Below are 13,392 nucleotides of genomic sequence, written 5' to 3'. Positions count from 1 at the left end.
ACCAGGCTCTGAGGGGTGACCTTTCCTCTTCTGGCTGTGCTGGCTGAGTGTTTTGACTGTGTTTTGACTGACTACTCTAACTGAATGGGTTTTCTGACTGAATTACTGTGTTCTGACTGAATTAATTGATTTATTATTGTATAGTGTGTGTCTGTGGGCGATGTTCAGGCAGAGCAGAGGTTGGATGTGCTGTCACTCAGACACACACACACAGACACACACAAACACAGACACACACACACACACACACAAACACACACAGACACACACACACACACACACACACACACACAAACAAACACACACAAACACACACACACACACACTGACACACACACAGACTTTGTGTGTCTCTCCCTCAAGAACACAAATATGCACACACACAAACACACATTAATGCACAGGCGAATTATCACACACACACACACACACACAAACCCTCACACACAGAAACCAAGACACATTGACTCCAACCACCAGCCAGGCAGATGGGCTGTGACGTAACAAGAAACAGTGGTGGACTCCAACCACCAGCTGGTGGCAATGTTGCAACAAAGGTCTCTCTATGTCTCTCTGTCTCTCTGTCTCAAGCATGGTTTCTCTTTCACTCTCTCTCTCTACCTCGCACTCTTTCTTTTATGCCTTTTTCTTTTCCTCTCCACCATGTCCTCAACATGGTGGTTTCAAGTTGATGCCACCTCTCAATTTAGCTCACCCCTTCTCCCCCCTTGGAGACCCTCTCCCAAAGACACTATAAAGGGCTATGTAGCCTGCTATTAAATCTTGTGGGAACTCTTGTGGGAATTCTGTGAAGATCCAGTGAGAATTCAATGAGCATCCAGTGAGAATCCAGTGAGGACAATGAGTATCTAGTTAGGATCAAATGAGGACCTGTCTGCCACCCATATAGGGCTTGGATAAGACAAGCAGGGCAGCTCAGCCCTGTGGTAACTGATGAAGACTCAACTGAATTTACAGCACTGACCTGGGAATAAACTGCCTTGCTCAGAGACATATTTTCTTGCATGCTGGCCCAGGATGTGAAATAGCAACCTTTCAGTTATTGGTGTAACAATCTAACCGCTAGGCTTCCTGCCACCCTCAACCATTTGAAAAAGCTAATGATAGTTCAGCTGGCTGTAATCAAAGGGCTTTTTGTTCCCATGTTAATATTTAACTGTCAGGTATCTGTAGAGCCTGTAACTAAAAGTCAGGACCAATCTGTGTTGTTAGAAACTGTGAACTGTAAGAGTCAAGACCAATCTGTGTTGTTTGAAGCTGTGACCTCTAGGAGTCAAGATCAATCAGGGTTGTTAGAAGCTGTGTCCTCTAGGAGTCAAGACCAATCAGGGTTTGTTAGAAGCTGTGACCTCTAGGAGTCAAGACCAATCAGTGTTGTTAGAACAGAGGTCTCAAACCGGTTCCACTGAGGGCCATGTGTCTGCAGGTTTTTGGGTTTTCCTTAAAATTGGTTCCCAGTTCAGACCTAAACAACCAGGTGGGGGTAGAAACGAACCAATTAGTGACCTAATTAGTCAATTAAGTACAAGGTGAGAGCGAAAACCTGCAGACACTCAGCCCCCCATGGAACCAGTTTGAGACCTCTGTGTTAGAAGCTGTTAACTCTAGAAGTCAAGACCAATCAGGGTTGTTAGAAGCTGTGACCTTTAGGAGTCAAGACCAATCAGGGTTGTTAGAAGCTGTGACCTCTAGGAGTCAAGACCAATCAGTGTTGTTAGAAGCTGTGACCTCTAGGAGTCAAGACCAATCAGTGTTGTTAGAAGCTGTGACCTCTAGGAGTCAAGTCCAATCAGTGTTGTTAGAAGCTGTGACCTTTAGGAGTTCAGACCAATCAGCATGCAGAGTCAAGCAACTGCCCCATTAATGCCAATGTCCCTCTTAACCCAGCACCCCAAACTCTCTGAGGCCCCTCCCCCTACACTATGCCTCCCTTCACAACCCCACCTACCCCTCCTCACCTCCCTGTACTAGGGTCCAGTAAAATGGATTTTAGGGTCCTGTAAATTGGATTTTAGGGTCCTGTAAATTGTTTTTTAGGGTCCAGTAAATTGGATTTTCGGGTCCAGTAAATTGGATTTTAGGGTCCAGTAAATAATTTTCTATAATCTCAGCAGCTCTAGGAACAGGGCTAGACTTAAGACCTACAGGGAGGTAGATCACCAGGAACAGGGTTAGAAAGGAGCAGAGGAGTAGCAGGAAAACGGAGGAGAGGAGCATATAGAAGGAGCAGAGATGAAGAGAAGATAGGATGAGCAGAGGAGAGAGGGAAAGGTGAAATGAACTCACAGAGGTTGACTGGTAGAATGAACTCACAGAGGTTGACAGGTAGAATGAACTCACAGAGGTTGACAGGTAGAATGAACTCACAGAGGTTGACTGGTAGAATGAACTCACAGAGGTTGACTGGTACAATGAACTCACAGAGGTTGACTGGTAGAATGAACTCACAGAGGTTGACTGGTAGAATGAACTCACAGAGGTTGACTGGTACAATGAACTCAGAGGTTGACTGGTAGAATGAACTCACAGAGGTTGACTGGTACAATGAACTCAGAGGTTGACTGGTAGAATGAACTCACAGAGGTTGACTGGTAGAATGAACTCACAGAGGTTGACAGGTAGAATGAACTCACAGAGGTTGACTGGTAGAATGAACTCACAGAGGTTGACTGGTAGAATGAACTCACAGAGGTTGACTGGTACAATGAACGCAGAGGTTGACTGGTAGAATGAACTCACAGAGGTTGACTGGTACAATGAACTCACAGAGGTTGACTGGTAGAATGAACTCACAGAGGTTGACAGGTAGAATGAACTCACAGAGGTTGACTGGTAGAATGAACTCACAGAGGTTGACTGGTACAATGAACTCAGAGGTTGACTGGTAGAATGAACTCACAGAGGTTGACTGGTACAATGAACTCACAGAGGTTGACTGGTACAATGAACTCACAGAGGTTGACTGGTAGAATGAACTCACAGAGGTTGACTGGTAGAATGAACTCACAGAGGGTGACTGGTAGAATGAACTCACAGAGGTTGACTGGTAGAATGAACTCAGAGGTTGACTGGTAGAATGAACTCACAGAGGTTGACTGGTAGAATGAACTCACAGAGGTTGACTGGTAGAATGAACTCAGAGGTTGACTGGTAGAATGAACTCACAGAGGTTGACTGGTAGAATGCTCAGTCTGTTAAAAACCAGTTGTGCAAATACAGAGTTTGTGAGTATGTTTGTCCACGTGCAATTATGTGAAGAAATCAGAAAAACACCCTCAGTATATTTTTTTGCAAAAAGTTCAAGCGTGATGCGAAGGGAAATGGAAATGTTTGGTTTGGACCCAGGTACTCTACAAGTAGGGTTTATTCATAAGTCAGTATTGGGGGTGGAAGAATGTCTCAGACAAGTAGGGTTTATTCATAAATCAAAAGCCACAAACTGCCCTCCTTCCATCAGGTAGGTGATACAGGTCTCTTCGTTCCACACCAGCAGGCTCAGGAACAGTTTATTTCCATCTACAGTAACACTGCTGAACTAGTGACCCATCACTAACCATACCCTCTCTTAGGGACCTTGTTGCACTACTCTATTTGTACTACTGGACTCTGACACTACCATGCGAAGTCTGATAATGGTCGTTTTCAGTAGTTACAGGTATGTGTCTATTTGAACCTCATTGCTGCTATCCCTACATTTTAGTTGCACATGCCACCTTACTCTTTCAATTCGTCTTGACTGCGCATTTAGAATGCGATTTAAAATTGCCATTTGTACCTGCACAACTATTTATCCCACTCGTAACATACCCTATATTTAATACTTGTACATTTTCTGCCTTCCTGTATTTGCATTCATTGAACATCTATACATTCCACTTGTAATATATACATACCTAATACATGTATATTTTCTGAACTCTTCTATTTGCACTTCTGGTTAGATGCTAATTGCATTTTGTTGTACTGTACTTGTACTTGTTCAATGACAATAAAGTTGAATCTAATCTTTTGGACATAGGTCAGTACAGGTGGTGGAAGGATATGAGCATGGCCATGGTGTGATGAGTGGAATGGGGTGGAAGGATATGGCCCAGATAAGGATCTCTTTGTTAATAGCGCTAATATGTCCAGTGGCAGGGTTAAGAGGTGCAAATGCAGAGTCCTTTGGATGGTCCGGACCCAACACTGAGGATTTCAGATGGCCAGACCCAACCCAGGGGGTTTGAGCTCATTTCATAGGTTCCAGGGCGCTTGGGGCTCATCAGACTTGTGGTGCTGATTGACTTGTGGTGCTGATTGACATGTGGTGCTGATTGATCAGAAAGTAAATACACATGGACAGACAGTGAGAGAGGGGGAGAGATGGAGAGATAGAGAGGTGGGTCTGAATAATGTCCAACATTCTAGACATTATCCAGACCCAATATACTGGATATTATCCAGACACAACATTCGGGAAATTACCTAGACCCAAAATCCTGGACATTATCCAGACCCAACATCCTGGATATTATCCGAACCCAACATCCTGGATATTACCCAGACACAACATCCTGCATATTATCCAAACCCACCATCCTGGACATTATCTAGACCCAACATCCTGAACATTATCCAGACCCAAAATCCTGGACATTATCTAGACCCAACATCCTGGATATTACCCAGACCCAACATCCTGGATATTACCCAGACCCAACATCCTGGACATTATCTAGACCCAGAATCCTGGACATTATTCAGACCCAACATCCTGGATATTATCCAGACACAATATCCTGGATATTCTCTTCACCAAACATCCTGGACATTTTCCAGACCCAACATCCTGGATATTATCCAGACCCAACATCCTGGACATTATCTAGACCCAGAATCCTGGACCTTATCCAGACCCAACATCCTGGATATTATCCAGACACAATATCCTAGATATTCTCTTCACCAAACATCCTGGACATTTTCCAGACCCAACATCCTGGATATTATCCAGACCCAACATCCTGGACATTATCTAGACCCAGAATCCTGGACCTTATCCAGACCCAACATCCTGGATATTATCCAGACACAATATCCTAGATATTCTCTTCACCAAACATCCTGGACATTTTCCAGACCCAACATCCTGGATATTATCCAGACCCAACATCCTAGATATTCTCTTCACCAAGCATCCTGGACATTACTCAAACCCAACATCCTAAACATTATCCAGGCCCACCGTCTTGGATATTAATTATTGAAGAGCATGCATTTAGTGCATACATTTATGCTCTTATACAATAGCATATATTTGTGTTTTGGGTATTAAGGAGTAGGTGGAAGATAATGAATGTTGTAGGCTGGACAACACAGTAAAAGTGGTGTTGTGGAAAAATTTACACTCACCTAAAGTATTATTAGGAACACCTGTTCAATTTCTCATTAATGCAATTATCTAATCAACCAATCACATGGCAGTTGCTTCAATGCATTTAGGGGTGTGGTCCTGGTCAAGACAATCTCCTGAACTCCAAACTGAATGTCAGAATGGGAAAGAAAGGTGATTTAAGCAATTTTGAGCGTGGCATGGTTGTTGGTGCCAGACGGGCCGCTCTGAGTATTTCACAGTCTGCTCAGTTACTGGGATTTTCATGCACAACCATTTCTAGGGTTTACAAAGAATGGTGTGAAAAGGGAAAAATATCCAGTATGCGGCAGTCCTGTGGGCGAAAATGCCTTGTTGATGCTAGAGGTCAGAGGAGAATGGGCCGACTGATTCAAGCTGATAGAAGAGCAACTTTGACTGAAATAACCACTCGTTACAACCGAGGTATGCAGCAAAGCATTTGTGAAGCCACAACACGCACAACCTTGAGGCGGATGGGCTTCAACAGCAGAAGACCCCACCGGGTACCACTCATCTCCACTACAAATAGGGAAAAGAGGCTACAATTTGCATGAGCTCACCAAAATTGGACAGTTGAAGACTGAAAGAATGTTGCCTGGTCTGATGAGTCTCGATTTCTGTTGAGACATTCAGATGGTAGAGTCAGAATTTGGCGTAAACAGAATGAGAGCATGGATCCATTATGCCTTGTTACCACTGTGCAGGCTGGTGCTGGTGGTGTAATGGTGTGGGGGATGTTTTCTTGGCACACTTTAGGCCCCTTAGTGCCAATTGGGCATCGTTTAAATGCCACGGCCTACCTGAGCATTGTTTCTGACCATGTCCATCCCTTTATGACCACCATGTACCCATCCTCTGATGGCTACTTCCAGCAGGATAATGCCCCATGTCACAAAGCTCAAATCATTTCAAATTGGTTTCTTGAACATGACAATGAGTTCACTGTACTGAAATGGCCCCCACAGTCACCATATCTCAACCCAATAGAGCATCTTTGGGATGTGGTGGAACGGGAGCTTCGTGCCCTGGATGTGCATCCCACAAATCTCCATCAACTGCAAGATGCTATCCTATCAATATGGGCCAACATTTCTAAAGAATGCTTTCAGCACCTTGTTGAATCAATGCCACGTTGAATTGAGGCAGTTCTGAAGGCGAAAGAGGGTCAAACACAGTATTAGTGTGGTGTTCCTAATAATCCTTTAGGTGAGTGTATCTTCTTGTAAAAAAGGATGCAATAACTCAAAAGGATGCAACAACTCAAAAGGATGCAATAACTCAAAAGAATGCAACAACTCAAAAGGATGGAATAACTCAAAAGGATGCAACAACTCAAAAGGATGCAAAAACTCAAAAGGATGGAATAACTGGTGGCGCAGGCTCTATAAACTTAGAGCCATTAGGGCCCTTCATGTTACTTGGTTATTATACTTGTTACCCATGCATTATTATACTGTTATAATATTGGTTATTATTGATTGTTATATCTTGATACATTGATGATTATACTGATACATTCATAAAGTGTGAGAGTGATACATTGAGTTATGAGTTCAGAAACATCCTAAGACAAACCTCTTATATTCTATAGTGGATGAGAACATTACCAACAGCACATAGAACATTATTATTATTATTCTTTTTTAAATATGTATTTTTGGCATTCATGTTAATATTTATAAGGACAGTGGGGAAGATAGCAGATATAGAGAGGTGGAGATGAGAGACTGCCAATGTTATCAATTCAAAAAGCTGTGCTGTGCAATTACTGTTTTCCATGAATTAAAAGCCACACATTTAAATGGAGGAAAACCGTTATCTACAGAAGCTTTAGTTCTGTTTCATCACTTGCCCACATGACTCACAATTTCCAAAACAGCCCCTGGTGTCCCTGGGGTCCCTGGGGTCTCTCTCACACACACAACAACGCCTGTCTGGGGCCCGAATTTATTAGGGGTCCCAGTAGAGTGTGTTTGTGTGTGTATTTAATTTTTTATCTCCATGGAGATGTGTCACTAATGTGAACCTGTCTTTGATGCATGATTTATAAGGTGTACAGAAATAAGAGATACCATCTACCCAGTAGCTAGAGATGTTAAGATCTACACAGTGTTATGATAATGTATTATCTGATAGCCCTTCCACTCCAAAGGGACATGTGTACTGATGCATTTAACCAACTCCAGGGGAATCTTTTTTTGAGTCAAGTGTTTCAATACTGTACGTCTGTAAACTTGCACATTTTAAATTGCTATTCTAATTTAGCTGATGCTCTAATACAGAACATCATTTTTTGTTAAAGTGAAAACATCTATGGTAAGACTAATGCTTATGAAAAAAAGCCTATGGATACAAGGAACTAGGAGCTTTTACACACAGGTTACAACACAGGTGTGGAAAAAATAAAAGGCCTGTCCTTATAAAACTCACACTGTAACTAGCCTACTCAAAATATTAGCTTGTAAGTTTATTGAGTACTTACAGTTTAGTAATATTTTATAATACTTTTGGATTGAACACTTCAGCCCATGTTTGTGTATTAACCAAATTAGATTCTGTAAACATTTTCTCACTATCAAATTGGCTTTAAATAGTATCGATTACATCTTTGTTTACCCAGGCTGGAGGAACTGGGCCGTAGTGAACTCAACTGTATTCAGCCGATCTTAGTAACCTGACATTTATGAGACTGAAAAATAATGTTTAGGTTGAGACTGCTATGTATATTAAATCTGTCAGGAGTGATGTGTTATCACACTTGGATCTGTCAGGAGTGATGTGTTATCACACTTGGATCTGTCAGGAGTGATGTGTTATCACACGGATCTGTCAGGAATGATGTGTTATCACACTTGGATCTGTCAGGAATTATGTGTTATCACACTTGGATCAGTCAGGAATAATGTGTTATCACACTTGGATCTGTCAGGAGTGATGTTTTATCACACTTGGATCTGTCAGGAGTGATGTGTTATCACACTTGGATCTGTCAGGAGTGATGTGTTATCCCACTTGGATCTGTCAGGAGTGATGTGTAATCACGCTTGGATCTGTCAGGAGTGATGTGTTATCACACTTGGATCTGTCAGGATTGATGTGTTATCATACTATTGTATTTTTATATTTATTTTTAACGCACATTGAATTGCTTCAATGTATGAATTGTGCTACATGAATAAACTTGCTTGCCACTTTAACATAATATTTTGAAATATGATCAGTGGTTTCTCCATGAAGGATATGTCAGAGTCACCATGAGCTTCACCATGTAGGATATTGTGCAGCCCCCATACTGTCTTACTGATCTTTTACGCAGTGGCTCCATGCAGAACAGGCTCAGAGAAACGTTATACCAACGCTGTTAACTGGATTGAACTATGCAGGGTTTCATTATCTGATGGCAAGAAAATAGCACAGGGAGAATACTGAAAACAGCGAGTGAACAACAATAAACTCGGGAAGCAAATGAGAATAATCCAATAGTTCCAGATACTTGACTTCTGGAAATTAATAAAGAATTCCAGAAAAGGGAAAATTATTCTTAAGAAAAAAAGTATTTCAGACAGAAAACAATGTATTTGTTTAACCATTTATTGGAGAACTAGGCACAGCAATGTAGATGCAACGTCTTGGCATCAGGTTCTGCTCATCTGGGGTGACAGTGCTATCACATGATCATATATACCATATTACTAATAACAATGTCAACACCATAATGTCATTAATAACAACCCCCATAGGCAATGAACAAGGTATGAAGTACCTTTCCCCCACAGAAAGAAACAAAACCTGGTGTTATTAAAAATGAAAAATATATAATCTTAGACACCCACAACAATTTCTCCTGTGACCAGCTTTTGGGTTTCCACCAGTTGAGAAGCCCTGCAAAAAGACAAAGGCTTTGTGGAGAATAGAAGTTCCAAATAGCACCTTATTCAAGACACAGTGCTCTATTTACTACCTGTGGGTGTTGGTATAGAATAGCTCATCAATTAGGGAATAGGGCGCCATTTGGAAGTCAGTCTGGAATCTAGGAGGGATTCAACTACCTTCTTCATCCTAGAGCAGTCAGTTCTTTCTTCATCTTGGACCAGGCAGTATTTCTTCATCCTAGACTAGTCAGTACCTTCTTCATCCTACACCAGGCAGTTTGGGGTCATATTATTTGCCAATTAAAATAACATCAAATCAGAAATAGTGGAGACATTGCTAATGTTGTAAATATATTTTACATAAACACATTTTTTATGGAATATCTACATAGGCATACAGAGGCCCATTATTAGCAACCATCACTCCTGTGTTCCAATGGCACGTTATATTTGCTGATCAAAGTTTTTAAATGGCTAATTGATCATTAGGAGACCCATTTGCAATTATCTTAGCACAGTTGAAAACTGTTATGCTGATTAGTGAAGCAATAAAAGTGGCCTTCTTTAGGCTAGTTCAGTATCTGGAGTATTCAGCAATTCTGGGTTCTATTACAGGCTCAAAATGGGTTGACCCCTCTCCAAACATAGTGCTTATAGTTCTGACCATAAAGCTCTATTTTGGTCTTGTAATTAAAAATTACAGTTTGCCAGAAGCTGTGAGGCATGTCAAGGTGTTGTCTGGCATATTGTTACCAGGCTTTTGTGTGGCATTGGCACAGTAAAGGCTTCTTTCTGGCAACTCGACCATGCAGCTCATTAGTATCGTCGTATTGTGCTCCTTGAAACAACCACATCGTCTTTTTCCAGAGCAGCCTGTATTTCTCCTGAGATTACCTGTGTGTTTTTCTTTGTATCCAGAACAATTCCTCTGGCAGTTTTGGCTGAAATCTTTCTTGGTCTACCTGACCTTGGCTTGGTATCAGGAGATCCCTGAAATTTCCACTTCTTAATAAGTGATTGAACAGTACTGACTGGCATTTGCAAGGCTTTGGATATCTTTTTATATCCTTTTCCATCTTTATAAAGTTCAATTTCCTTGTTACGCAGGTCTTTTGACAGTTCATTTCAGCTCCCCATGGCTCAGTATCTAGCCTGCTCAATTAATTATTTATACACAGACATTATTTGCTATTTAAAAAGCCACAGGTGTGGGAAATTCACCTTTAATTGCCATTCCACCTGTGTGTGTCACCTTGTGTGTCTGTAACAAGGCCAAACATTCAAGGGTATGTAAACTTTTGATCAGGGCTATTTGGGTGATTTCTGTTATGATTTAAAAAGGAGCTTCATAAATGGCTTCATATGATCACAATCCTTAAAATTTCACAATTTCTGCCAGATTATGCAAATTTATGAGCACAACTGTACCATGACAGTTCCTGAATATACCTGTAGCCACACCACATGTACCATAACAGGTCCTGAATATACTTGTTTACCCTGAGACTTGTTTACTCTGAGACATTCAGAGAGAAGAGTAAGAAGAGATACAAAGCACAGAGCAGTGTGGGGGTTAATATAAGAGTGAAATAGTACTGTGAACCACAGGTCAGGGGTCAGGGCTCACTCCTCTGATTGAGTGGCCGTGGGGAAATGTAGAGATGCTGAAATGATCCTCTGCTGTCAACATGACATAGATGTCTGCATGTCCAACATATTATAGCTTTGAAAAACATGGTAGACTGGCTTTTTCATAATATGTTTTTAAAACACTAACAGAATATTTGAAAGAAAAAGAAAAATAAACTATGTTGCTTGTAACGTAATTGTGTCCTCGTTAGGTTAATTTATTTCATCCATGTCAACTGGGAATTTCAGTTGAACAGGAATTAATAGTTATGCAAGTAGCATATTCCAATTATTAATTATCTCACAACATTTACCCTTTAAAGAATTAATTTTAAATGTCACTGTTTTAAAATAAAATATCAGACAGAATTGGATTTTAGTGTACTATTCATAATTCATTAAAATGACAGAATTGGTGAGGAACAACCGACCAGCTCTTTACTCTTGCAAGGATCCTGGAGGGGGCCTGGGAATATGCCCATCCAGTCTACATGTGTTTTGTGGATCTGGAGAAGGCATATGACCGGGTCCCCCGGGAGATACTGTGTAAAGTGCTGCGGGAGTATGGGGTGAGGAGGTCCCTTCTGAGGGCTATCCAATCCCTGTAAGTCCAAAGTGAGAGCTGTGTTCGGGTTCTCTGTAGTAAGTCGGACTTGTTCCAGGTGGGGGTTGGCCTCCGCCAGGGCTGCGCTTTGTCACCAATCCTGTTTGTAACTTTTATGGCAGGATATCGAGGTGTATTGGGGTGGGGAGGGGTTGCATTTCGGTGGGCTGGGGATCTCATCGCTGCTTTTTGCGGATGATGTGGTCCTGATGGCATCATCGGTCTGTGACCTTCAGCACTCACTGGACCGGTTCGCAGCTGAGTGCGAAGCGTTTGGGATGAGGATTAGCACCTCTAAATCTGAGGCCATGGTTCTCAGCAGGAAACCGATGGAGTGACTCCTCCAGGTAGGGAATGAGGCGTTATCCTGAGTAAAGGAGTTCAAGTATCTCTGGGTCTTGTTCGCGAGTGAGGGGACAATGGAGCGGGAGATTGGCCGGAGAATCGGAGCAGCGGGGGCGTTATTGCATTCGCTTTACCGCATCGTTGTGACGAAAAGAGAGCTGAGCCAGAAGGCAAAGCTCTCGATATACCGGTCAATTTTCATTCCTACCCTCACCTATGGTCATGAAGGCTGGGCCATGACCGAAAGAACAAGATCGCAAGTACAAGTGGCTGAAATGGGTTCTCTCAGAAGGGTGGCTGGCTTCTCCCTTAGGGATAGGGTGAGAAGCTCAGCCATCCGTGAGGAACTCGGAGTAGAGCCGCTGCTCCTTTGCATCGAAAGGAGCCAGTTGAGGTGGTTCGGGCATCTGGTAAGGATGCCCCCAGGACGTCTCCTTAGGGATTCTATGACAACAACCTTAAGATAAGCATGGACACACTGACACTCTTCACCATCTATATCAATCGATCCAGTGCAAAAATATGACCAATGCACGGACCAGCACCACAAAGGCAGGATGATAAAATGTGCTTTCACTCACCAAGGCTGAGGGCTCATTTGAAGAGAAAGGTGGCACAGCGGTTCTTCCTCTGGGCAAACTTTTCGATGACTTTGGGAATGAAGTCATGTAGCTGCTGAATCAGCTGGCTTTTGATGGACAACATGGTCAATGCGTTGAGTCGCGGCTGTCCCATGGTATTGCGAGTGAAGGTTTTTACCCTCTTCAAGGTAGAAAAGTTCCTCTCTGACTCGGATGTCATCATAGGTGTTGTTATGATAATTTTCAGCAGAGGGACAGTCTCAGCAAAAGCCTCCTCTAGGTTGTTCTCATGGATGGATCTTAACAGAGACAGGCCCGTCTTATCAGTGTGAAGCTCAGTGTGGCGGTACAGAGTGGTCAGCTCAGAGTTAAACTTTTCCTTGTTTCCTAGAGGCCATAGTTTCACCACACAGTCAAGCTCAGATGTAGGGAATGACTGGACAAATTGTGGGAAGAGCGAGCTGTCAACCATCTTGGCAGCAATCAGGTGGTCACTTTGTGAAAATCTCTGCTCCCCCTGGGAGATGACTGTGTCACATGCCTCCTTCATCACCGGCGCTGTGTGGTTACTCGTCGGCCTGCCTCGTCTGTTCCATCGTGAACAGTGGCAGCCCATTCATCAGTTTGCTTCCACATATTCTGAACATTCTCCTTGAAACGGGTGAGCGCACTGCTAATCCCAGATGCATCGATGCTCCATTTTTGCAGAGTGTTGTATAAAACATAAACTTCTGGCGTAAAGAAGAATAAAATTCCAGCAGCTGCAGAAAGGTCCCACAGTTTTTTTGACAGGCCGTATGCCTCACTTTTGGCGGCCTCAACCCATTCTGGTTGTGTGCGTATGTCCTCCATACACATGAGCAGCGCAGCGCGGTTTTCCCAAACTGCAATGACAGTTCTACTTTTAAAGTTCCATTGTACAGCGGGTGGCCTTGGAATGCGTCTCTA

The sequence above is a fragment of the Esox lucius genome, chromosome 14 (genome assembly GCF_011004845.1).
Source record: "Esox lucius isolate fEsoLuc1 chromosome 14, fEsoLuc1.pri, whole genome shotgun sequence".
NCBI classification, from domain to species: Eukaryota; Metazoa; Chordata; class Actinopteri; order Esociformes; family Esocidae; genus Esox; species Esox lucius.
This window is presented reverse-complemented; position numbering follows the sequence as displayed.